The 27,586-nt window shown below is 37.0% G+C and overlaps 1 long non-coding RNA gene across 1 annotated transcript in view; it reads left to right on the plus strand.

The window, feature by feature from the left end:
* The window catches only part of LOC122558677, a 36,279-nt gene extending 23,552 nt beyond the window's left edge, over positions 1–12,727 (plus strand). Inside the window, exons 2-3 of the long non-coding RNA XR_006314222.1 lie at positions 6,830–6,969; positions 12,581–12,727. This is a non-coding gene — a long non-coding RNA (uncharacterized LOC122558677). The remainder of the gene's footprint in view (positions 1–6,829; positions 6,970–12,580) is intronic.
* The last annotated feature ends 14,859 nt before the right edge of the window (positions 12,728–27,586 follow it).

Raw genomic sequence — 27,586 nt, forward strand, 5'->3', positions numbered from 1 at the left:
GATTGCAGGTCTCCTTTACTGATGGAGATTATTGAACTGGTTAGGTATTTAAAAGAATCTGACAGCTTCCAGTTCACTTTTACTGTTTCCAATTTTATTTGGAATCCTGCATTCTAAGTACCAAACTTCCATTTGAACTCATGGATTACTAATCCAGTAAAATAAATAATGGTCTCTGTTAGTAATGTTGACGTTAATACCACTAAAATGTGACCTTTATTGTTGCCAGTTTCTTAGCAGAGTGAATTGCTTCAAAGTAACAATATATTTACTTGTATACAACATTTCATAACACTCTGTACAGTGACTTCAATAATATGGAATATTTTTATTGTACTAACATTTGATAGATGGTTATAATCATAATGTTTAAAACATATTTTACAGTATGTACTCCAGTAATGCTCAATTTTGTGTAAAAAAAAACTAAACCCTAACTTAGTCATAAAATCCAAACTCATCACTGAAACTAAATTCACCCGAATGCAAACCTACTTGATAGAATCATAAAATACCATACAACTGCTGGAGGCAGTTAAGCACCTGGTATCTGCACGCATACTTTTGGATACCCTGACTCTACTTTTAGGGGAGGGGGTTCTTGTGTTGGCAGGTACCGTGTTTACTTTAACAATGCTGTGATAATGAAGCAATGTGGCAGGGTGTATTTCAACCTCTCCAAAATAATATTCAGGTAAAAGTTGATCCCTGTTTTTTGACTAACTAGTCTTAGAAGCTTGCTTTTTACGTAAGCATATGTGGCCATATGAGCAGCCTTTTAGAAATACTAAGTATCATTTTCTAGTTTTTTTAGATTAGATTAGATTACATTACAGTGTGGAAACAGGCCCTTTGGCCCAACAAGTCCACACCGCCCCGCCAAAGCGCAACCCACCCATACCCCTACATTTACCCCTTACCTAACACTACGGGCAATTTAGCATGGCCAATTCACCTGACCTGCACATCTTTGGACTGTGGGAGGAAACCCACGCAGACATGGGGAGAACGTCCACACAGTCAGTCGCATGAGGCGGGAATTGAACCTGGGTCTCTGGCGCTGTGAGGCAGCAGTGCTAACCACTGTGCCGCCCACATGTTTTATGTGTTTTATGTTGACAAATTATTGTAACAATTGCTAAATGTAATGCTGAGGAGTTTATTATAGGAAATTAAAGTTTGCCTCATTAGGAATGATTTTACTTTTTGTTTGGCTACTTGTTGGCATTGTGTTTCCCAAGTCAATCTGCACTTCAGGGTGAAATCTCAGCTGATCTTTCAGTCCTGTCCTGAGCCTATTCTGCATTTATCAGGATATTGCCCTTCAAATGACAAGTTAAGCTGAGACCTATTTACATGTAAAATATTAGTCACTGCGTTAGGTAGTTTGCTGTACGTATGCCACTTCAACACATCCCTGAGAGAGATTTACTGTAGCTTTAAATGAAAGCAAGTATTTCTTTTTCTACTGTTATTAAATATACAATCTATTGTCATTCTTTTCTGTTATTTATAGAGTTTCAGTCACTTTCAATTTGAGAATGTTGGATAAAGGAGGATAATTCAATGATTGTCAATGATTTTGATTTGATTGAGAACTTCCCTTGCTCTAGAAGTACAGAGTAAAACCGGGTGAGTGATTTGAGCCACCTCTATTCAGCTCATGCTGTATGTTGCAAATAAATTCAGTTGGTGAAAGTTGTGTGAAGTCTGTCTTTAGTCAATGTTAACTGGAGTAATACTTTGTCTGACAGTATCACTCTCTTATAATTTGTAGGCAAGAATGGTTGCCATGTCTTCCTTCAGGACCATGTGTACCTAATATATGGTACAATTTTGACTAAAGCTCGTTAAAAGCACCTTGTGTTTCAGTAAGCTTATTTTTATTTAGTTACCGAGCCATTAGTCTTTAATTAAACTCATTGTCTTTTTGAAAATCAGTTGTGTAACACCTACTGTGAGTATTGATAGAATGGGTGAAACTTCACATCGCAAACATTATCTTCAGTATCAAAATTCAGTTGACTGCAATCATTGGTAGTGGTTTTCTGCTGAGCTTCAAGTAGTGTAGATTCTCCGGAAAGTTGACTGGTAATATTAAAATGCATACAAAATAGTTTAAAAATGAAAAGTGTAGCATGTTTCAAGCTCTTTATCTGAGGTCAGTTTGATGAACAAATGATTTATTTTCTCTAATTAACAATAGACTTTTGGAGCCATTTAGAAAATGGGAGATTAATTCTTTACTGAGTATGGAAGAACTGGTGGTTTTGTCACAAGACTAGTTCATGTCAAACCTAGAGAAAAGAGAGCAAGAGAAATTGAGCCCATGATGTTGCAACAGAATAATTGACCAAAGTAATTAACTATTCATGCATAGTCTTAAAATTGTAAGAAAGATTTTCAGCTAAGATTTATATGTAGTAATTCAATCACTAAATATAATCAGCTCTAGACATGCACATATGCAGCGTGTATATGTTGGTTGGCTCAGTTGGCTTGACAGCTGGTTTGTAACACAGATATTGCCAACATCATGGGTTCAATTCCTGTACCAGCTTAAGTTACCATAAAGGAGTCTCCTTCTCAACCTCTCCCCTCGTCTGAGGCGTGGTGACCTTTAGATTAAACCAACACGAGCCGTCTCTCTCTAATGATTGAGCAGCCCTATGTTTGGTAAGATTATGGCAAATTTTTACTGAATAAGATTTGTGTTTATAAGACAATGATATACAGTATAAAAACCAGAAGAACTGTGGATGTTGTAAATCCAAAACATAAACCGAAATTGCTAAAAAAGCAGAGCAGGTCTGGCAGCATCTGTGAAGAGAGATCAGAGTTAACATTTTGGGATGCAAAACATTACCACTGATTACCTATCGTTGAGGCTGAACATCAGAACTCAAAAATTTCTTCCCTTTGAAAGAAAAGTTGTCAGACCATTATTAAAGACATTCTGATTATTGTGTCATACATTATTTTCATTTTACAGATAACTTTGTACTTTCTATATTACTGCTTTTGTTCCTTTCAGAGTGTTTTGCTTAAAAATTGTTAAGGTGTGATAGAGAAACCTGATCGACATGAAATGTGAGGCACATGTTCTTTCTGTATTAAACAGATAACACTTGGGCCTATACTATTTCAGACAATTTTGGACAGGGAAGGAATTGTTCTGTTCCAATGACTTGAACACAAATCTAGGCTGACACATCAGTGCAGTGCTTACAGAGCACTGCCCAAGGAAGCAGTAGAAGCAGCTTCATTAAATATATTCATGACACAGTGGATGGGGTTTAAAGGTTAGTAGGGGAATTAAAGGTTATAGGGATAATGCAGGTAAGAGGGAGCTAAGATGATGGATAGATCAGCCATGATCTTGATGAATGGCAGAGTAGGCTTGATGGGCCAAATGGCCTATTAGTACTTCTATTACTATGAAACTATAAATGAGGTCTTTCCAGTGAGATGATTATTATTGCCTCGTCTGTCCTATCAGGTGGACATTAATGGTCCCAGGTTTCTTTTGAAGAAGGAAACAAATCTGCATGATATTTATCCCTCAACTACCGTCACTAAATCAGATTATTTGACCATTATTGCATTGTTGTTTGTGAGACCATGCTCTGTGCAAATTGACTGTTGAATTTTTTTTATATAACTACAATTGCAAGTCAAAAATTAGTTATCCTGAGCTCAAGTTTGACGTTATATAAATGCACATTATTTCTCTCTTATCTGATGTTTGTTTGTGTAATGAGTGAAATTATTTCTTTGCAGAATTTTCAACACCATATCAACTCATTAAAATGTACAGTGGGAAACTAAAGCATAGAATGTGCTTTTCATCAGAAACCTCAATGTTCTCCTTTACAAGTGTCTTGGTAGTACCCTCACTGATTAAGCTATAGGTCCTGAAGGATATTGCTGCCTGCATCATCTGGTGCAGCTACTATCTCAAGAGTACAACCTACTTGACTTTCTCGTCCCTGTTCGCATTGTTAAACAAACACCTGTCCATAATACAATTGAAGATGTCCACTATGTAATTACTTTGAAGATAAAATCAAATCTTTACAATGAATGCATGCTCCATTGTGTATTGTGGTGTTGCTGTGATGCTAATTGAGTTGAACTATGAACAGTTGAGTTGTGCAAAACTGAACATATATGAGGAAATTTTGATTAGCATGACAGTAGAGTTCTAACCACCATACTTGTAATCATGTGGACTCACACATTTGTCATTCCTCTGTCACCATCAATTCAGAAAATCTGTCCTGATTCAGATGACATTGTTTTTCAATGTAGCCATGAGAAATAGCAAGGAAATCTCAGAACGAAAACCTATTGAAATGACCATACATGGTCGAGTGTATGCTGTACACCAAAACCATCACAAAAAAGGGTATTATCTAGTCAAGAAGATATTGTGTGCATTCAGTTCAATTAACCAGTTGAGTATTGCTAATAATTCTGAAGAGTAATGCCCTTTAGGCAAGGAACCTGCCATCCTTATCTGGTCTGGACTACATGTGACATCAATATTTTGACTCTTAACTGCCCTTTGAGCAGTTGGGGTGGACAATAATTGCTGGCTTAGCCAGTGACACCCACATTCTGAATGTGAATAAAACAAACTGCTCCAAGATGAGCAACCCCTTCCGACCAAGTTATGCCAGTGCGGCTTTAACACTTGTTTCAAACCAACAATGTTGAAAATTGCATAGGTGTATTATATGTACTAAAAGCAGAATAGGGATCATTTTTGAATCCCTGTCCTATCAATTTCTTCAGGAATTTGTTAGCAGGAGTTATCAAAGAGCAGTTGATCACTAATAGCCTGATGCTTAGTGTTGTATAATGTAATGATTCTGAAAAGTTTAAGGTTCATGTGATATTGGCTTCATCCATTCCACTGATTTTTACAGTCTGTTGGAACAACACATTCTCCTCCAGTTTTCAGAGGGAGCAGATATCTGTACCAGTTCCCTAAGGTTGTAGAAATTATGCCTGACTTACTATAGTTGTACTTATTACTATCACATAATAGAACTTCCTTGTTATCTAAGATTATAACCTCTTCTATTGACACTCTTTGGTGGTGTATTCTCTATCAGTTATCACTTTTAAAAAAAAGTCTAAGATAAAGCTGGATTAGTGGCAATGAACTACCTCAAACAATCTGAATCCAACACAACATATTAATAGAAGTATCAATAGTAGTCAGCAGGGAAAATACCTCTCGTTAGCGTGGTGTGGATCTGAGTCCCACCATAAAATGAAATCCTGAAGATGCAGAGAAAAGCTATGATACAGAAAGGAGCCATTAGTTTCATTGTTGCTGTGCTGGCTGAATAGAATAGTTCCACTCTGATCCTACTTTTCTGCATCTGTTCTGTAGTCTTGCAATTTGTAACATTTCTGTTGCAGATTCAGGTTCCTTTTAAATACATTGAATATTTCCACCTCAACCACCAACACATCCAGCAAACTGTGGATATCTATCACCCTCTGAGTGAAAATTGTCTTCTTCATTTTCTCTCTCAACTTTTCACCAATCACCTTAAATCTGTGCCCAAGGAACAGTGACAGAAGACCCAACCGTACAGAATTGGGAGAGTCTCAGAATTTTTATAAGCTGAAAACCAAGCAAATGCAAAGAAACCTAGTGGACAGTGTAGTGGAAGAAGAAAAGTCGGGGAAAAAAATTAAAGATTTAAAATATTGAGACTCAGTTTTTGAGCTGTGATTTTGGTGGGAAGATTTATAAAAGCTGCAGTTAAAGAACCTAAAAGAAACAATTGTTGAAGAACGTGCTTGGAGCTTAGGCGATTAAAGGTGGGAAATCATCTATTTTACCAGGAAGAAGTAGGGAGACTATCTTGGCTGAAGAAGGCAGGAAAATCACAAAAAAAGAGTATAGCTACCATAAGGATTGTTAAGAAAGGCAGAGAAACACAGTAAGCAGAAAAAGCGATAAAATGTTACAAAAAAAGTTTAAAAATCTTGAATGTAGTGCAAGTTGTTCTGCTATAATGTGACAGTAGTGTTCCTCTGCAACCTTGTGCTATCAAAAGTCATGCAATGGAAAACCGCTAAAGAAAATAGCTTTTCCCGTTCAGTAGAAAGTTTGCATTAAAAGCATCCCCAATTCGTCAATTGCGTTATAGCCAACTTGTGTTAACGAAATGCGCATTATACCAGAATGACCTGTTCAGAGTTTGATGCAATATTACAATGTAGAGTTAAAAAGATTTGCGATAATGAAAATACAGCAACATCACTGTTTTACAAACTCTATACTCATACAATTTAACATAACATTGATGAATAGAAAAATACAAGCTTGAGGAACAGCAAGTTTAAAGCAATGTTGAAGTGGTACAAAATTAAAATACCTTTACAATAATATGGTTAGTCGACACATTGAAAAGCAATAGATAAAAATACAATACTTCCTACCAAATTTGTGGCCATATGGGACAAAAGATTGGACTTCATGGAGGTGATAGTTCTTACAATTGCATTTACATTGATTCAAAATTATATACACAGCCCCTGAAGTTGAGTAGGTTAATGCATCATACTCAGTGGGTCCAATTATGGACAATGATAATTTGATGGCAAAACATCAAAAGACTGCAGACACTTTTGATGCCTGAAAAGCTCTTCATAGATATTTCAATTTAAGAACAAACAAAACTTACCAAAATAATTTAGCTTCTCAGAAAATCCACAGACAATTTCAATAATGACCTCTTTGGATTAGTGTAAAATTGTAATATATAGCTTTGAAATCAGAATTCATAAGAGTATTTTTTTTCAGAATTCCTATGAAACATCACTGCATTTGTAACAGTCCAAGGAAGATCTAATCCTGGAGAATGCTGTTCAAATAATCCAAGAAGCAGAAACCATAGACAGATGTTAAAGTGAAAAGTCTCCGCTCTCTTCTCCTTTGACCAGGTATGGACACTCTAAAGAGGCATCTGGCAAATCTGCATCAAGAACAAACCAATTGCCTCCTGCAAAATAAACTAACAGTGCTGCAGGATATCAAGGACTTGTAAGCACAAACAATGCCTAGCTGTCACTTTTTTTTTAAAAAAAAAACATACCTTTACAAGATTGTAGGTAATTTCCAAAAGATGTTCAGAAAGTAAGACATAATTTTAGAATAACAGAGGTACTGGTTAAATATGCGTAAAGAGCTTTACACAGTAGAACATCCATGACTGTTATGAAAGATAACTCATTCAAAAAGATAACTGCACTGAAGAAGATACTTGAACCAACCAGGGTGATCTTGCTGATCCAGAAGAGACAGAACTTTCTATGTTAAAGGGCAACTTGTTGATTTTGCACTTGGTAAAGGAGCATGTTTTACTCTCCTACCAGACCAATTACCATGACTGAAGAATTAGAAGTTATACCTGTGGAAGTGAGTGTGTACATACAGGTTGAATAACTGTCAGAAACATGGGAACACTACAAATTACATCTGCAGTCCTCACTTTCTCCTAGTGGTTTAATATTGTCAACATGGAGGAAGTCATAGACTTCACAGGGCTGGTCCAATTCTCACTATTCTAAAACAGAACAGTCATTGTCCGTGTCAGAGAGTCTGAGTGAGCAGCAATCTTTCAGTAAGACAATGGAGAGTCTGAAACCCAACGCCCCACCTCTCAAATACCCAGAATGTGTGACTGAGGATATCCAGCCTGATTAACAACTCAAGGGAGATTTGCTTCACGTGACTCCATGGGAGCCAGACCAAAATTCATAGATCCAAGACCCAATCAAAAAGATGATGCTTTCTGATCTAAACATTCAGAATACCTTACAAGCTTATTCTCCACAATCATCTGCTGAAGGAGCACCACTCCGAAAGCTAGTGTTTCCAAATAAACCTGTTGGACTATAGCCTGGCGTTGTGTGATTTTTAGCAAAAAAACCCTAAAAGATAAAAGATCTCTCAGCAGAGACATGATCCACAGATCAGAACCAGGGTCAGCAACCCTGAAGTGAAGACTTGCCATTCTTCTAAGTGAATGCATGCTGAGAAGAATATAGGATGTCCTGACTACCTGCATTTGTGTTGCCAAACACTTGAGGCAGATTGGATAGTAGTAAATGGGATATATTTATATTCTTGTATGATAGGATAACTATGTGGAAACAAAGCTTGGGTTGGAATATTTTACAAGATCACATGATTAATAATCATAATACATTGTTCTTCCCATTCCACTGATGTCACACACAGTCTGTAGGTGTGGACAAAGAGTTCTATTGATGTACTTGTGCCAGCTCCCTAAGGTCCAAATCATTATGTATGATCAAATGTAATTGTACTTGTCGCTGTCATGCAATAAACCTTGTTATACAAGTACAGTATCTCTTCTGTGGATGAGTTATGGTGGTGTACTCTCTACCACTATTCAGTAGATAAGCCCAAGACAAAATAAAGACAAAAGAGGATTGGTAGCAGCAAACTATCTGAAACAATTCTTATCTGTTACCCCACAGGTGTCAAACTCCACAAGTTTCTGGGGCAGTCATGTAAAGAACATAACACATTTAATTCAGTTTTTGTTCCCCCAGAAACCCACAGCTTAACATTTCTTCTCAACCTTAAGCTTAAATGGACCAGGCTTATTCTGGGATGTTGTCAAAAGAGCAGGACAGAACTAGGCGCTCTGTTACATGTGGCTTGTCTTGTGACCACTCAAAACTTTTCAGAATTTAATGGTTTAAGCCAGGAATGTGATGGAATAGTCAAGGTACTTTCAGCTGAACATCACAACAACAACAGCTAAGAGACTCAACATCATCCAGAACAGAACAGTTCATTTGATTGATGTGCCTCCCATTGGACTTAATAGTCAGCCTGCTTACCCGTAGCAGCAATGTGACCTATCTTTAGATTTTACTGTAGCAACTCAGCAAGTTTACTTCAATTGCACTTCTTTCATCTGTAATCATTAGTGTTGAGGACAAGTTCAGCAATGTCAAGGTAATCTGTAGGTTTCACAGCAAGTTGCACACTATCCTGACTCAAAAATATCCTACTATTCCTTCACTGTTAGTTGGTCAGAAGCCTACAGATCTATATCCAAGACCGTGGTGGGAGCAGAATCCAGCACAAATATCGCAGCAATTCAAAGAGAATGTTTATCATTTTCTTCTTAGATATGTATTGTGGGGAAAATCACCAGTCTCTGAGTCAGAATCGGGATTAAATGACAGAGTTTATTGTACAAAAAAAACAGAGCTCCGGAGAGAGAGACCGTCCGGCAGCATGGCTGTCAGCTGCAAGCCTTCTCTCGCCCTCTGAGCACGTCACAATATTTTATGTGTTTCATGGTATAATGGTCCAGATATTAGTCTTTGTTTGCACAGTATGGTTTGTTTACACAAAACATTACAGAGTCATTATCGGTTTCAGAGGCATGTTACAGAGTCATTGTCAGTTTCAGCAGCTACGCAGAAGTCCATTGCTGCAGTAATTGGTTGTAATTATTCTTTGAGAAGGAAGATTGTTTTCCATTACTGCAAATCTAAGGTATTAACACTTGTATACAAGCAGTCTCAGGTATTTAACATTTATATTGAAGATGGTGGCTGGACTCGGACACTTCGGTGGGCAGTAGACGCTACTGATGTGATTTCTCTTCCCCCACCAACCTTAAACTAATTATCCATGTTCTATGTCTATTGTGCTGGTATCCGGTTGGTCTCAGGCAGTATCTATGTATGCTTCACTTTTCCATGTAATGTCTCAGTGGCCATCTTGTGTCTGTGTGCTGCGTGTCAACTCCCACTTCACATGTGCAAAAAATAACCCCTTACCAGCCACACCTCTGTCTTCGGGACAATTGGAAAGAAAATATCTAATCTGTATCTACTTGAAAATTCTTATTGTTTAGAAATAAACCACCCATTTGATTCATCAACATGAAGGACATGAATGTTTCCAAATTTCATATTAAGTCTCAGACTTAATTGGCTAATGAATAGATGACACTTTTAACATCAGCTTATCTTACACAAACAGTGAAGTGGTGTCCTCATTTACAGATTTCAATCATGACATTCATTTTGTAAAAGAGTGAAACTTTACTGCCTAAATCTTCTATTATCCTATGCTGCATGCTACTTACTGTATTATTACCTTCAAAAAGTTAACTTTCTAACAGCTTCAACAGCAATTGACGACTTTGATATTTGTTGTCTAGACACTTTACACTCCCCTTTTTATGATATTTACCTGCTAACAATTTTAATAATAGCCACGTAACTGTATGATCTATGTTACATTGTTTTTATTTACAGGTTAATTTAAACAGTAATTTTTTTTAAAGAAGACATCAATGAGAAAATAAGTCAATAAATCTCCTTGGAAAGAACCAATATAATATGTTGTGCATCATGTAATTTGATAATATCAATCATAATTGAGTTACATGCAATCCATCTGACTTTCAGTACATTGGGGTCAGCAGGGGCCACAATGCCTCACTTCCCATCAATTACCACACATAAGAGGAGGTAGTAAGCATTTCCCATTGATAGCTTGCTTCAATAAATAATATTAAGAGGCACTGCAGAGACAATCAATAAAATACAGTTCTACAGTCACAGTTTTAATGGCAGCTGTTCTGCTTCACAGCCTGGTCAATACTCAGCCTTGTCAGACACAGACTCAAACCGCAACATCAAAGCAGTGCATCTGTGCACCATATTAGATTGTTAACAGCCTAACAGCATAAGGCAATTACATATGGATATGAACTAAATATGACAGCAGTTATAAATATGTGATACATTGGTGTGAATATATTATAGCCCAAAGGGTTTTCCAACTACATTTCCCACATTGAATATGCTCATGCCAGATGTGCAAGAATAAATCTATGTGATATTTTTTTCCTTAAAGGACATGCTTGGAATAATTTACTTAGTTGATCTGATTGTTAAATAAAATAATTGAAAAGCATGTAATTTAACATTGTTTTGTGGAAACATGAGACAATAATAAATTAAATTTTTAAAATGTTTTGAACAATTTTCATTCAGCAGTGAGGCAGTTTTCTGCACATTAGTTCAATGTGAGATTTGAATTGAGGCTGAATAACATTGTAAAATTTACTTGATTTAATTACTTTTAACTCTTTGATGATTGATTTAGCTATGTGGTCTTAGATGTATATCACAAAAGAGGCCATGTAATTTGGATATGAAAAGGATATTAAAGACCAGGGACTTAAGAGCTCACTGGCAGAAAACAACCAAAAATCTCTTTTGATTTCACTTTGACTGCAGTATTAGTCTAACTTTGTTTTAAACAGGAATTTAAAAGGATCTCAGTAATCATTTAATCACCTTTACCTGGAATGTTCACAATTTGAGGGAATGGTTTATTTTCCCTAATATTGTGAATTCTTGTTCCAAGGAGAACTCTGCCAATGTACTCAAGAAATCCTTTGCAAAGTGTTTTTATGCTTAAGATTACAAAAATATGTATTATCTAATCATATATGACTCCAGCTACCAACTGTCCTGTGTACCTCATATAGAGGTTGTTAGAACAATAACTGCAGTATCTTAAAGTGGATTTATTCAATTAGGATTGCCTAGTATTATGGTACTACTCAAAAGTCATGAGTTTAATTTCCGCCATGATAAATTGTGAAGCTGAATTCAATAAATCTAATCATTTGCAAGTTGACAGCAGAACTATAAAAACTGTCCAAATGTACCAAAAGCATCTTGCAATGAACTGATATTAGGTTCCACACTGTAGGCTAATCACATCTAACTATATCGTTCAAATATCTCTCGTGAGCTTTCTGCTTGTCCCTGTGATGTCAGTTTGCTTGTCTAACATGAAGTCTGAGACGACTGCAAGTCCCCCCATTTAAACACTAAAAAGTCCCAAGCCATTGTTTAATCTTACCCCTACCAGAATCTCCACCTCCTCTCCAATCTGGCTCAGGCTCAATCTGATTGTTCACAACCTTGGTATTCCATTTAATCTTAAATTCAGATTCGCACCCCTTCACAAAATAACTGTCTACTTCCAATTACATTATCTAGACTATCTTTACACTGCCTTAGTCAATCTGATACTGAAATCCTAATCCTTGCTTTTGCTAACAACAGGTTCAACTTACTCCAATGGCCCAACATAATTCTCCATAAATTTGAGTTCATTTCAAAATTGTGTTGCCTATGTCTTAAACCTAATTGTACATTTTGCCAAACTGTAACCCCAAGGTACCATACTTTTGGCATGGACAAGTTGGACCGAAGGGTCTGTTTCCATGCTGTGCATCTCTATGACTCTGACTCTCTAACTGTACGCTCCTTTAAACCGTGCCTTTTTGTGCCTTAATGCCAATTCTCCTTTACTCAAGTTGTATTTCCAATTGTGTAGGTCCCCAGCACTGGATTTCCCACCCTAATCTTGTCTCTGTCTGTCTCCTGAAGACATTCTTAAAACCTACCAATTTTGCCATTCTCTTTGGCAGTTCTAGTAATATTTCTGTTGTTGACTTTCTTCATTTTTGTCTAGTTCCACTTCTGTGAAGTACATTGGAAGTTTGCTTACCTGTTTCATTCTCGGGAGGAGGGTGTCACTAGCTAGATCAGCATTTATTGTCCATCCCAGAGAGCAGTTAAGAGTCAACAACCTTGCTGTGGGGCTGAAGTCACACGTAGTCCAGACCAGGTAAGGATGGCAGTTTCCTTCCCAAAAGGATATAATGGTGCAATTAAATTCAAACCATTGTTGGACTGAATGTAAAATCATACCAGAAGAATAACCACCAGATTCAAAATATTAACTCCACTTTCTCTTCACAGACGCTGCAGACCTGCCCAGGTTCTCCAGCAATTTCTACATTTGATTCCAGTTTCCAGTATTTGTGGATCTTTGTTTAATTATAATAAAATCATATCTGCTGTTGGTGAATTAGAATAACCTTCCCCACAAATGAAGGATGGTGGTCCTGATGCAGTTTAAAGCATTCATTTTTCAAGTTTTAACTAAAAAATGTTGTCAACATTCTCCGGAAGGGAGCAAACACTCTACAGTATAAATTATGGTGTGCTGAGATGAATGATTGAGCTTCACAAAAAGTTAGTTGTCCTGTGACTGAGCAAAAATAAAACACATCTTCACCTGAATCTTCCCATTTTTTGATAGTGTTTTGTAAAGAGAGTTAATGGCTCCACTGTAACGGATTAAAGACTTAATAACCATCTAGGTTTATTCAATACATTCACATATGTTGTATGACCCTTTGATCTTTTGCTATAAATTCTCTGTCCGATATAATTTTTCTCACTAGCCACTTGAGGAAGGAGCGGGGTTCCAAAAACTTGGATTTTCAAGTTAATCTGTTGGACGATAATCCAATATCATGTGATTTTTGACTTTGTCCACCCGAGTCCAACACTGGCGCCTCCACATCACGACCTATTGTGACCTTTTTTCCTGAATCTTCCATTCCTCATGTCATTAATTATGCAACCAGCTTCTTTGTTGGCAGGAATGATAGAAGTGGACATTTCTGCCAGGACTTTGTGATGTTCATGCTGCTGATGCCATATTTCAACCCTTTTGTGGCCCTGAAAGTCAACAACAGCCCTGAACTTTATTATCCTGAAGGAAATGGCCAGAAAGAAAGTTACCCTTGGTTCAACAATATGGACCTGGAGGTGCTGGGTAACAGGATGGTGGAAAGGGGACCAGTAAAGGAGGTAATGCCACTAGTCTCAGCTAGACCCAGGGTAGAGGCCCAGGTCAGCGAAAGGTCTTAGTAAGAACCCAAAACATAACAGTGCATAAAGAAAGTTAATGATCTTTTAAGCTCTGCAAAGGTAAGTGTTACCATGTTCTTTCTGCTATCTCCCCGTCACAAGGCCATTAATTACTTTAACTCTTCCACTGCATGTTCATCTGACCAAGCCTCATGGATTACATCTCATTATTGTGAGTGTCTTGTCCACTCAGTAACTCTAACTCAACTGATCCTCCAAGACTGCTAATCCTTAATATCCCCTACACTTCCCACTCATGCACTATGAGCACTTTATCACATCTCGTGCTCTTGCACCACCACTAACCACTCTTTCATCTACTGTCATAATACTCAGTCCCTCCAGGTGTCTCATCGTAGGAAAAATTAGCTCAGCGCCTCACCCCAGATTGATGTCACCACAGCACCCCAAGCAATATACCTACAGTGCCCAGATTTCTTTGCACTTGACTTGAGGACTGACCATGGTCAACCCCCTGGACTAGAGTAAGATGAGCCTTGTGATTGACTATGGTGATATCCCTGACCTCACTAGGGACAGACACATACTTGCTGTAGCGTTGTGCCATACCCTTTAACTGTTCAGTGCTCTGAGCAGTGATAAGTGTGCATCAAGATATGCAGGAAATGTCGAGATTCTGACTTTTTTCAGTTTTGCATTTTCCCAACTTTCTTGTCATCGCCCATGCTACTCAAGGCAGCAGAAAATTCTGTCTTAGACTAAAATGGTAAGTGTCGCTTCCTGATTTAAAGAAAAATCCTCCTGAGATATTTCATAGATGGTGGAGAATGTTTGGTCCTTCATCGGATTTGTGGAGGAAACTGAGCAGGACCAGTTATCAAAATAATTAACTGATCCCAACTCCTACAATCCCATCTCACAATGGATGTTTTCATTTCGATAAAATCAGGTTACAAAATTGAATATTCATTTAATGATTCTTTGACTCTGTGCACATCTTAGAGAAAGAGCATTTTGAAACTCTCATGACCATGGGTAACCTCGGGGCATATGACTGTTCAAGAATCATTTCCGGGTGAAAAAGTATCAACCATAAATAATCCCTCCATCTACATGGGGCACGAGGTATAATGCTGCATAAAAACAAAGATAATTGGTTGATAGATACTGTCTTGTATGAAATTCAGAGGTCAAGAGCAGGTCATGGGTTTAACGTTCTCTTTCTTTACTGGAAACAATGCTCTTTCTGTGTGTTAAAAATTAATTATGAATCAGAAAGTTATGGTCAATTGAATTGCTGACCAGATACCATTCATTAATGTCTGTGGAAATAAGAGGTGACTGCAGACATGTAGAGTTTTAAATGTATCTGTATATCTAATATAATAAGATGGGATTCAAAGTCTAAAGATGAATTGCGTGCAATGAAATTTATAATTATAAATTTATGCTGTGAGCAAAATCTTGAGTTATCAATGTCCTCTTTTTGTGTACAATTTTGCAAAATTAAAGCAAAGAAAAATGTTCCTTTCGTTGCTTGATTTTCAGTGGCGCTTTCAATTGAATTTGATCGCCAGTTTTTGCAGAACTGTTTATCCATCCTATTATGTAGGCTGTGCCTGAGTGTTTCTTAACATCTTCATAGCCTTTTTAAAATGAAAATGGTAGAATGTAAACAATGTCACTTAGTTTTGGAATAAGGCTTTTTTAAAAAAATTCAATCCTTATATTAACATATTAGCAGAAACAGGATACAGCTGGCATGTATGTACGTGTCTGAGGGTGACTGCCTTCAATCTGTTATGTTGGTTTAATGTATACAGTTTTAATCAGTACTACAGATTTATTCAGTATTAGTTCAACATTTAAAGCAGCATTTATTTACAATACTGTTCAAATTATATTTCAACATTGTGAGTAATGCCACAAACTCTTCTCGCCACATGGTGAATTTAGATTCACGCAAATATTAATACACATCCATGGCAAACCAATTAATTTTCCACACAGCTACCTTAAAGTGTTAAGATCCCTGGTTCACAGCTGAAACATTTATAGAAAAAAAAAGCCTTAACGTGAAAGATGACATGGAGAAAGTCTACTTTTGAGCAAAGGACAGTTTTTTTTTTCTGGTGAGACCTTAGAAAACTCACATCTGTAATTCTGTCTTATTCAGTTGATTGATTGAATCTCATTCATTGCCACAGACTTAAAATTGAGCTGTGTGTAACCACAACTGAAGTTGTTAAGTGTAACTGTCATTACCTCACCTTCCATATTTAGCAAATAGGAAGGTGGGTGTATGAAAAGGTGAGTTGTGGAAGTGTAGACTGAAAATCTGGGAGAGAGTCTATCTCAGTTTGGTAGGCTCACTCCTTGGCCACTTGCTGCTAAATGCCTTGAGGCAGGACTCCCACTCTTCGGTAAGTCAGCATTCAGAGAACTGCTGTTAAATCTTCATTACTGGCAGTGTCACCGGGAGCAGTATTGTAGAAGGGCTCACAGGGAGGAAGGAGTACAATGCAGGAGCTAGAACCCAGAGGTAAATCTGGGGATCGAGCCAGAGCCTGACAAGAAGCCCTGGTGAGTAAGAGTGTGGGAATCAGGAACTTGGAATGGATCAGCTGGTGGGATGGTACCTGAATGGGGAAAGATTTGGGACTAGGCAGCTTCTGATTATTCCAGGGAACCCATTAAGAGTGAACCTTATGCCTTGTTAAAACACTAACCTATGCAGGGAAGGTTACCAGGTTCAATTTTTTTTGTTGTTGTTGCCAATGCTTGGTGTTATTTATCTGCTAATTGAAGGATTTCAATTGGCACGCGAATAGGCAGATTGGCAAACCATTCTCCTGCTGCTGGTAAAATAGCAATAGGGACAAGGTTGAGCAGAGAAATGATGGACACAAGTGGCCATGGCATTTTGTGCCATTCTCACCCTGGCTGCCAGTCTGTCACCAGCCAACAGGGACATGAATAAACTATTTAGGCACACCTGTCTATTCTCCATTATTTAATGAGATAATGACTCATCAGTAAACTAACACCATACCCCGCCTTTGCTCCATATCACTTAGATTTGTATTGTCCAAATGTACCATTAATTTGAGTTTTAAAATTTGAAATTGATCAAGAATAAATTGAGAGTTTCAAATTTCTGTCACCCTTTGCATCTGTTTCCTAATTTCCTTCCTTTTCAGGTATACTTTTCAGACCTTGCCCCATGTCCCAAACTCCAAATTGACCCAGATATTTTCTCTTAATTTGCTTATTTATCAATGTGTTCCTTTAAATATTTGATTAAAAAATTTGACTGAATCACTCTTAAACTTCTCAATTTCAGGGAACGCAAGGCTGGATGTGCAATTTCTCCATATAATCTAACCCTTGGAATCCAGGTATCATTTTACTACATATTTGTTGGCCATTCTCCAAGGCTAATATATCCTTCTGAAAGTGTGGTGCCAGAAATGCCCACAGTACTTCAGATGTGCTCTCCCAGTGCTTTGGATGGTTGAAGCACAGCATATGTTGACTTGAATTCTATTCTTCTAGGTATAAAGGCCAGCAATCCATTACATTTTTGATCATTGCCATGTTATAATACAATCATTCATTCAGTTTTGAAGACTTGTTTTGTAGTTCAGTAAATTGGTATAGATACAGTGAAATAAAATAGTATCATAAATATAGAAAATCAGTTTGGGCAAAATAAAATTGATTGGTCAGAGTTACATTGATAAACTTGCTGGTAAGCCTTTTTCATTTTACTGTTCCATTAGAGTTGGGTTATAAGGACATAATATTCATGCTTATTACTCTGTCTTTCTTTGGCTGTGCCATTCTTTCATTTAGAACAGAATGAAATCTCATCGATACTGGGAAATTTTTTACAGCCCTGAGAAATGACTGATTGAATAAGTCAATATTTACAAATGATTTTCTTTTATTAGTCTTATTTCTTCCATCAGAAAAATACTCTTGACAAATATTTCAGAATATGGGAACGGTTGTATTTTTCAATCACAATCTCTCCAGTGCCCTTTTAAGGTCATGGAATTCCTAATTTTGCTGAAATGCACTAACTTTGATTCAAGTGGAAAAGATATGTTATCCTCAGGTCAACACTTACCAAGCTCAATTAAAAGAATTGCAGAAACTGGGAGTTGCTGTGCTGGACTTGAGCATATGCAAATCCCTGAACTTCCAAGAATTGCAGCACATCACTCTTTACATGAAATGTTTGTTTTCACATCTCACCCCTCAAACTCCAATCACCTTGGGTCAAATCCCTCTTGAAAATGCATAAATATGTTGAAACTGAACCAGGAGAGAAAAGAAAAATCTGGCCTTCATTTCAACAATAGCCAATAGTTGGCCAGACCCCAGTAAATGGATGTGCGCTTATCCACTTGCACATGAACATTCATCAAGCTAGAGCACAATTATTGAACTGCAATGGACAGCAGTATAAACAATATATAACCACTAACAATTTACTTAAAAACTATACCTCTAACCAGAGCAAGTAATAGATCAAACCAGTTGCAGAAGAGATCTTCCACTTGCAGGAATTTGTCCAGTTTCTTTACACTGAATCCATACTCACTGACCATGTTGGTAACATGTTCCAGATGTCAGAAAGTTTGCAAAAAGAAAACTTCGTGGCATCTAATCTAAATCTTTGCACTTATAACTCTTATCCCCTCTGTTCATATTTCCTTACTTCCCCAGCAATCTGCACTTCTTTATGAACATTGAATCAATCAGCAATAAAAATCAGGAAGTAATATTGCACAGTATTTACTTAATGCTAGATTAAGTTGCAAGAAAACAGTTAAATAATGTAAAATTACACTGTGTAAACTAAAATGAATATTAACTACTTCTATTCTAGGTAGAATATTGGAATGATTATTTTCAATTTACTAAAATTAATAACATCTTTTCATTTTCAGTATTCTATATAATTATGACTATCTAAGGGTTAAAGAGCTTAGAAATAAAGTATATGCTTTTTTAGAAATTACTTTGCTGCAAAACTGAAAAAATGAGAGTTTATCATCCTGGAAATTTTCTCCTTTCAACGGGAATGGTGTACAGGCATCTGTCAGGAATGGCCAAGAATTTGATTGGCATCAGTTAGGATAATACTGGAGTATGGCCAATGTTATGTCCAGCTTCTTGGAGCTCTGTGCGGTCCCATCAAGTGTGTAGGTACAAATCTGTTGCATACTGGTGAATGAAAGTGGGATGACCGAGGTCAGTTGCCACGGAGTGTTAATAACCTTGAGAGCAGTGAGCTGCAGAGAATTTAAGTGGGAATTGAATGAGCAGAGTGTTACACTACAGGGAATCAGAGTGCTGAACAGAGGCCTGGCACACAGACAGCAAGGCATGGCTTCTAGAGCTAATCCTCCCTGTTCATTTTTTCTCCTCGAGTCACCACAGCTGGAGTACACTTCCCTCCCAGGGTTATCTATTGTAGTGCCAGCTGTTGTGTGCTACACAGCTGTTTCCATGGTTATCACCACTAAGGCATTTTGTGTACTGCCTTATGTTCCCATCTAAGACAGATGTAACACAGTTAGTAAAAAAAAAAGTTGTAATACCATACTTACAAATTTACATTTTATGGCTTTATATCTTATGGGCATTTGATTTATATAAGAACAAATGCTAGTCTTCTGTAACTACTCTCAAATACTCCTAGAAAATTGTTGAACTTTCTCAATCTCTCTTATGTAATGCCTGACCACTGCGCGACATTCGAATCAACAGGTTAACAAAATGGATCAGAAAGAGGGTTAAAGATGAAACTATGCAAAAGAGCATTGAGATGAAACCAGATGAGAAGCTGTGGTTTTTTGATCAAAATTCTGTATGGTGGTTGTCACTCACAAACAATATTTGCTTTTGTTAAAATAAAAGACAAAACAGTTTATAAGCTGCTCTGTATACTTTGCTTGGAAAGTTTATATGACAGATCCAGTAAGTCAATCTGCTTATTTTCGTAAATCACTGATATTTTACATTCTCACCATCTCAAAATTATTTAAAACTCAAGGTGTATTAAGAGCTGCTCATGGTATGTTGGGGCTTAATTATCAAGTATTGTGGTATATTGCAATAATTACAAACTTTACATATTAATCTACATTAATAATTCAACAGTTTCAATGCAAGATATTACCATCTATTGTTACTCTGAAAGGTAAGGAAGAGACAGATAAGGATATTCTTGCTGATAAAAACCTGCCTGAATTTCTCAAAACTCAAAATAAGGGCTGACATTTTGGAGAATTATCTTTTTTTCATCTCCAAATGTCTTACAACACAGAATACAACTACACTAATGTTGATTTCATTGGGAAGGCTTTTGGTTAACCTGATTGTTTAGAGAATGAGAACTTGCAAAATGTTTTTTTTTGTCTTTCATTTGGAAATGTATTTGAGTGTTGATAACAAAATAAATGTGCAAACATAATTGTTGCAGATGATTCCAGGATCATAATAATATTGACACATATGTGAATGTGGAAATACATAACTGTTAACTTCTGTTGAACTGAAGTTTATTTTTCTAAGGAACATTAAAAAGAACAGCTGCCATTGCATGATTATATTAGACTTATTTCTCTCTTATATGACATTTTTGGATAAAATTTATAACTTTTTGCTTCTAAATGGGAGTATATCAGGAATTCAGGCACACCAAGGTTAGTGATTTTCTACGTATTAATATTAATGGATAGGAAATCACATAAGCTCTGTCGCTGAAGTCATATTATGCACAAAACTCTGCATCAAGAGTGTTATTCATAGTGTATTATTGTCCAGCGTCTATAGTTGCATTCTGGAAAAGTGGTTCATGAACATGAGAGCATTTCACAGTTCCCTAGATGTATTTAGTTCAACTGTTCACAAATGGTAGCTATTCAGTACTTCTCTATGACTGAGCATGGGAGCACAAATGAGTTCTTGATCATTTATAAAAGACTTACAAAGTAACATATAAAGAACAAAACATAGTTGCATCTGGTCAGTGCCAACTCATTGGCAGTAATGAAACCATGATGGATAGATAGTAATGATCTTTAAACAATTTTCCAACAGGTATTGAGCCATGTAACCAGTACAATTGTCAGGAACTCATTAATCTGGCTTTAGAATGATAAATATCCATGCATATGTCTCTGTGCCTAGTTTAAATAGCCTTTTGTGATGATAAAACACCCAGAAATATGGGTAACTACAGTGATGTAGTAAAATGAGACAATCTTTGGTGGGAGCAAATGACCTCCCGTATTGTTTTCTTCAATAAAAACCTATTCACATATTTGCACCTCCAGGGCAGATGAGACTTGAACTTGCTGAGAGGTAAAGATATTACATTATCACAGGAGCCCAATTGGCCTCCAGTTGTGAAATGGTTTCAAAAGGGGCCTGGTCAGACGGCCAAGTGTCAATAACTGCGATCTAGTTTTGGTTAGAAAAGTTTTATAATTAATGAAATGAGCTCAGAAAGTTGTGAATATTATTCTAAAGTAGTATTGTAAGATAAATATCACTATGCTAGGAAGTTATTACAAAGTATTTTGGAACAATAGAAATATCTTGCATTCATCATATACTCCAAATATCAAAAGTTAAAATAGGAGAATTACACAAATTTTGTCATATTGTGAAGAAAATGTATTACAGGAAGCCATGTGTGTGTTCTGAATCAGTGTTGGGCTAAATACCCTTTCAATGGCAATTAAGAGAATAGCCATTTCTCTGTAATTAATGACTGAGGAAATACCATTCTGAGAAATCCTTAAAAAGCTACTTGCAACTTACTGGTCGAGTGTGCTGAAGAAACTGTTGTAGTAATAATCTTCTCACATCCTGAACTAAATTTTACTGCCCTAATGTTAAATGCTAAATCTGCAGATAATTGGAGTCGGCAGTGTTGATCTGGTGAAGAAATCCCAAGTATAAAATAGCTCACTGCTTAGATGCAAGTTGTTTTGCCTTCCAAATAAATCAAAACATGGAATGGACAAGGTTTGTGCTGATTGAGCTGGATAGGTCTTGTACTTTTTTGCTATATTGATCAGAAAGCCAATGATTACATAATATGTCCCATTAATATGATTATGTGCAGATCATATAGTGTTAACGTGCAGATGTGAGGAAGGAATAGTAGGCTGATGCATGATGAGAGGACACCTAATACAAAGCAGAGATCCATCATGCTGCATGCCACTCCTGATTTGCAAGGGGTTTCAGGTCTTAATAGATCTACTTTTACAAGGCAGTTAGTTCAGCACCTGGACTGTATTAAGGAGTCAGTAGCACCTGGACTGTATTAAGGAGTCAGTTGCTTCTTTACAGCATACAATGAAATGTGATATCTATAGTGTGAGGAAGTTCAACACTCAGATGTGTTTTCATGCTCATGTCATAGATATTATAGATTAATACTTGTGTGTACTATGTAGAATATGGCATCTTCATAGCATCTTCATTCGTGACATTAGCCTCTGCGGGGTGTAGACATATGGGAGCAGCATCTTTCCTGAATAATTCCGCTACTGCAATGTGACTTACAGACCTGACTGTTATAGCTAGCACTAACTCACCTGAAGGAACAGTTCTAGCCTGTCATAGGATGGATACTAAGCCTTATGATGACGCTGTTCAATGCAGCAGTGGCAAATGGAAGAAAACATGAGATAAACTGTCAGGGACAGCTCTGTAATATTGCATGCTCCATGTGGCAATAGACACCAGCTGTGGAAACATTGAGGCCACAATAGCTCCAGAAGCAGTGATAACTAGAACTTGTATGTGTACATCAGAACTTGTTGCAGATACATTAGAGTTTCTGCATTTCCTGTAGTTTGCCAATTGGTTGTGCTGCTATCCACCAATGATGATCCTTCAATTAAGAGCGCATTTAAGACGGGGACATGCCTACACAGTGTGAAGGTGTTTGCAACTTGAAGCAATTTTCCAGGAAAGCTCATTAAGGTATAAGTCAGTTACATGTTACTTTCCTGTATTCTTAGCCTGTATTGCATGAATAACAACATGGAGGACAGCATTTTCCATTATATCTTGCAGTCATTAATTCTTTTCATGGCAGAGAAAAATAAGCATCAGTTGTGCAAAAGCCAAGTAAGAAAATTGCCGACTTCTGAGATGTTCCCCGTGATGTTTGTGAGAACCCTCAAATATTCCAATTATAACCTACATGGTCACATGACAGATGCTTGATTGCTGTAACATAGACCAGTGGTGCACCACTACTCAGAATTTTCTTAATGATCCCCCGCCATCTCCTTCACATTTACATGGACAGTCTGTTTTTTCCAAGCTAGAAACCGAGGAGTTCCCTTACAAAGATGGCATCATTAAAGCAGTCTAGAAAGCAAATGGTGTAGAAAAAGTACAAAAAAATTATTAACAGACACCCCCCATCCCCCAGGTAATTCCAAGGCCCTGCCCAGGATGGTCACCATCTTTCTATCAGCTGTTGAACCTGCCATTTTTTGTAGGAGTTTAAAAATTGCCTAAAAGTTTGTTCCAGAAACATGGACACACTTGAGCCCCAAGGCGGATATATAGCCCTTTACTGGTAAAACACTCTTGATGCCATTCAGTGAATTATTTTGAAAAGCTGTGATGACTTGGCAAAATCTTGATTGGTCATTTTGCTTCAGATATAACTTGCATGACTGATAAACTGCTTGATGTAGTGCTCAATGTGAATGGTACACACGCTACTTTCTTGAACAATCATCTCTTCCTCCTTCTCCTGCATTTTAATGTATCCTTCAAAGACTAGTATACTTAAAATGACTGGCAAAGGACCACCTGTTAATTTTTAGGGTTTCCTTTGTAGGCATTATTGTGAAACATCAAATCAGAAATTTAATTGAAACGGAGGAACAAATATTAACAAAAAAGCACTGTGTCTTCAAGCAGCATTTTCAATCATGGTTTTGAGCACACCTGAAGACAGTCTGGAAGGAAAGCCAAGTTTTACAATTTTTAAGTTTTCTTTATTCCCTCTTTACGAATAGAGAGTTAAGCTAGAGCCGAATAATCCATTTAGATATTTTATTTTAAAGTAATTTTGTGCGCCATTTATTTTTGTCACTGACTAGAGATACCAAAATCTTTAAGCCTAAAATAAAAGCAGAAACCATTCAAAATGCTCAGCACATCTGGTGGCTTCTCTGAGTGAGAATCAAAAATTAATCAAATTGTTGGCGGATCTGGTAGTCCTACTATTGGAGCAAAAAGTGGGAGCCATCCTCCTCTATGGCAGACAATGGAACTCAGGGACAGCATATTGCTCTCAGTGGCTGGTTAAGAGGCATCTAACAAGTCTACTTGAAGTTGGCCATTGATCTCCACAACTGATGGCCCAATCTGAGGGTTTGCAGCTTGGCAGTCTCAACAGCGCCAACTCTCATAGTGGTCAGTACTGAGTCTGCAACATCAGAAAAAGGTGTCTCCTTGGAAGGCGGGGGAGTTGTGTCCCTTGAAGTGTAGTGAATCTGGTTGGGGGAAACTGTGGTTAGGCCTCAGCAATTGGGAAGAAGGGATAGCCATGGTGTAAAGTGGTGTCAGACACTGCTTCTTCATCAGCCATGGAGCACTTATTAAGAACCCAAATCCAGCTGAGAAGCCACCAAGTTTTAAGTGCCAGTCTCCCCACTTGACAGTGGGCTGCTCTGATGCAGACAAAATGTCACAGGGCATGAAGTCACCATTAATTAAAAAGTTAAGTGACTGAAATGGCTGTCCTCTTGGATGCTGTGCTGCTGAGGTTTCACCACCAAGGAACATTGATAGTCCTCATGAGACTTTTCATTAGCTGATGCCAGGTCCAATGCCTACTTTAGGCATTTTCTGCTGTTTTTCAGATTTCAGACATTCATAGTATTTTGTTTTTGAATTTCACATCTAAGTTAGGGTGAAATATTTTGTTTTGATTAATCTGTGTGGCTATGTGTGCTGAATCATTAATTACCATAACACAGTCTGAATGGGAATAAGATTGTGTTTATTTTTAATTTTCTTCAGTGTGTGGTACTTCATTTTGGAGGGGTAGGTATCCTCACAGCGGCAATAAACATGGACAAATAATCTGTTTACACTTTCTTCCAACATTACATCTGTTTTTTTAAAAATTGAGGCTATTTTCAATATTTTTTAAAATTTGGTTTGTGGGACCTAGGTGTTGCTGGCTGGCCAGCATTTATTGCCCATCCCTGGTGGGGGTGAGCTGCCATCTTGAACCACTTTGAGGGAACTAACCAATAAAACAAAATTGACATTTCACTATGCAACATAGTGATGAGCATTTTGGATGAGGAACTGCAAATAGGATATTGTATTTATACACTGCGCTTTAAGAGATCAGGAATTTTGTCTAGTAGGTGGGAAATGCAACTACATTGCAATCCTGGATGTCTGGATCAGGCTTATGTAAACTTGGTTGTATTAATAAAATGCAATGTGTCTGCTATTCAGACCCTGATTCTATACATTTAGAATTTGAAGTCCATTTTTCATCACGTTTTGGTGCTTATGGCTTGAAGGACTGCAGAGAAGGAACATATGATTGTAGCAGTAACCTTTTTTTTTGTCTTTCTTGGGAATGAAATTGAGAACTACCAGTGACAACCTTCAGACAGAAGGCACTCATTTGCTAATTGTATTTCCAACACATACAGTCTTTGTCTGTATAACAGAGACTATGGGATTGTCTGTTAGTTTAACAAGCCCTGGTATTAATGAGATTGCGCTGTAATTGAACCTTTTCACGAGTCCCTTGACAATGATATTATGTTAATTTAGATATGCTGCAACAAAGCATCCATCATACTCGATCAAACCGTAAAGATCAACTACAATATCCTCTTCATGTTTGAGGGATTCTTCTTCGCGTTATACAAATGTCCCATTAATTACTTCAGACATGAACAGTAACCATCCATTTACAAATGTTTCATAGCTGATACAATATTAACAATTGAAATCAATTTCATAATATGACCACAATGTGGCAGCACATGCTAGAAAAGATGGTTAGACTATTACAAATTAAAATAAAACTTTATTGTCTCTAATGATAGGCAGTTTAACATAATAGCTCATTCATACATATCTGCTTCTTTACCAGTTTTAATAGTGCAAAAAACAGATCAGTTGACAGTTTATGCAAGATTTTATCAATTTATTTTTAATCAACAATATTTCAGAAAAATCACCAGATGTTGCATTTGTTCTCTTGTACTAGAAAAAGTGTAAACTTACAACAATAATTTTAGAATTTTGTTTAATATTCTATGAAAATGTTGTACTGTGTGAATGCTTCACATAAGACATTGCCAATAGTGGGATTTTTAATTTATGATTTCAGCACCCTCTGCCTCACTCCAAGGAAATAAGTATGATGCTTATTGCTCGCAGTTCCATTACTTAAACCAGAATCGATTGGTGAAATTCCTATCTTTGATTATTGGGATTTTAAGCAGCCAAATCAGGCCACTTCATTGATTCCCAGATTTTTTTTTTATCTGGGCTTCAGATTTCCTTACAGCATTTAAACTTAGGTTTCTCTGGTCTGCTGTGTAAATAGGGAGCAGCACTTATCAAGTGCTGAAGATTATCTATTGCTGTACTTAGGCACTTGTTAAAGTTTTGTTTTCTTTATACAATGATTCTTTGCTACGCTGAGTGTACATCTGGACTGAAGTACAGAAATTTTGCATATTGAAAACTAATATAATCTCAATTTGAGTTTCAGAGCTCTTTGGTACAGTCAATAGTTTCAACCAATGTAACTCTGAATGGCTTGCTGTGGGTATAAAGACTCACCAAAGGTGAACATGGATTGAATAATTGATTTCATAGAGTTAAGAGCAATTATAGACCCAACTTACATTTAGGAAAGCTCTCAACTGATGATGCAGCCTTATTAGTGCGATTGTGTCAAAACAAGACTTCTTGCCTTATCACCTACTCAAACCCTGTACAACTATGGAACTCCTACTCCTTCAGCCTTGCCTTCCTTCTCTAATGTCCTGCTTTTTAAAAGCAAAACTTGACATTATATATTCTCTCTCCTTTGATTTTATTCTTTATTCACAATTCTCAATTTATAAGAGCCATGAAATTGCTTAGTGACCTTTTTGCCATTTGTTGGTCCAACTAGTTTGGTGTTATGAATTGGTTAATTTACTCTATTATGTATGCAGCAGCAAACACATATAGTTTAAATATAAAAATTGGAATTTGTTGACAAACTCGAAAACAATTTGTTTGGCCAAATTTGACAATATATAGCATGCCCAGTTATATTTATTAGTGATGACAGATCATGGACTATAGTGACGAATGATTGGGAGCTTATTCAATTTTCTGGCTTCGGGAATACACCAGATGTTGGGAAATTTCAGACTTGGACATTTTGGAGGTTACTACATTAAGGGTGCTATATAAATGCAAGTTGTTGATGTAAAGGTTCCTCTCAAATGCTCTTATAAATATTTAATAAAGAACTTAGAATGCATACAGGCTGGAGGGAAGAACAGCCTTTTCTTTTTGCTGAATTTGATGTAACACATTTGACCAAGAAACTGATATATTGACTTAATAGGATCACTTCCATCATTTACTGATATGGCATTCTTGCTTATTCTCACAGCTATAACATTCAGGATAGGGGATACATGTAAACCCAAATTCCAGCTGCTCTGACTTAGTTTCTTTTCATTAGTTTGTGGAAAAA

Source organism: Chiloscyllium plagiosum, chromosome 17 (genome assembly GCF_004010195.1).
Source record: "Chiloscyllium plagiosum isolate BGI_BamShark_2017 chromosome 17, ASM401019v2, whole genome shotgun sequence".
Taxonomy (NCBI): Eukaryota; Metazoa; Chordata; class Chondrichthyes; order Orectolobiformes; family Hemiscylliidae; genus Chiloscyllium; species Chiloscyllium plagiosum.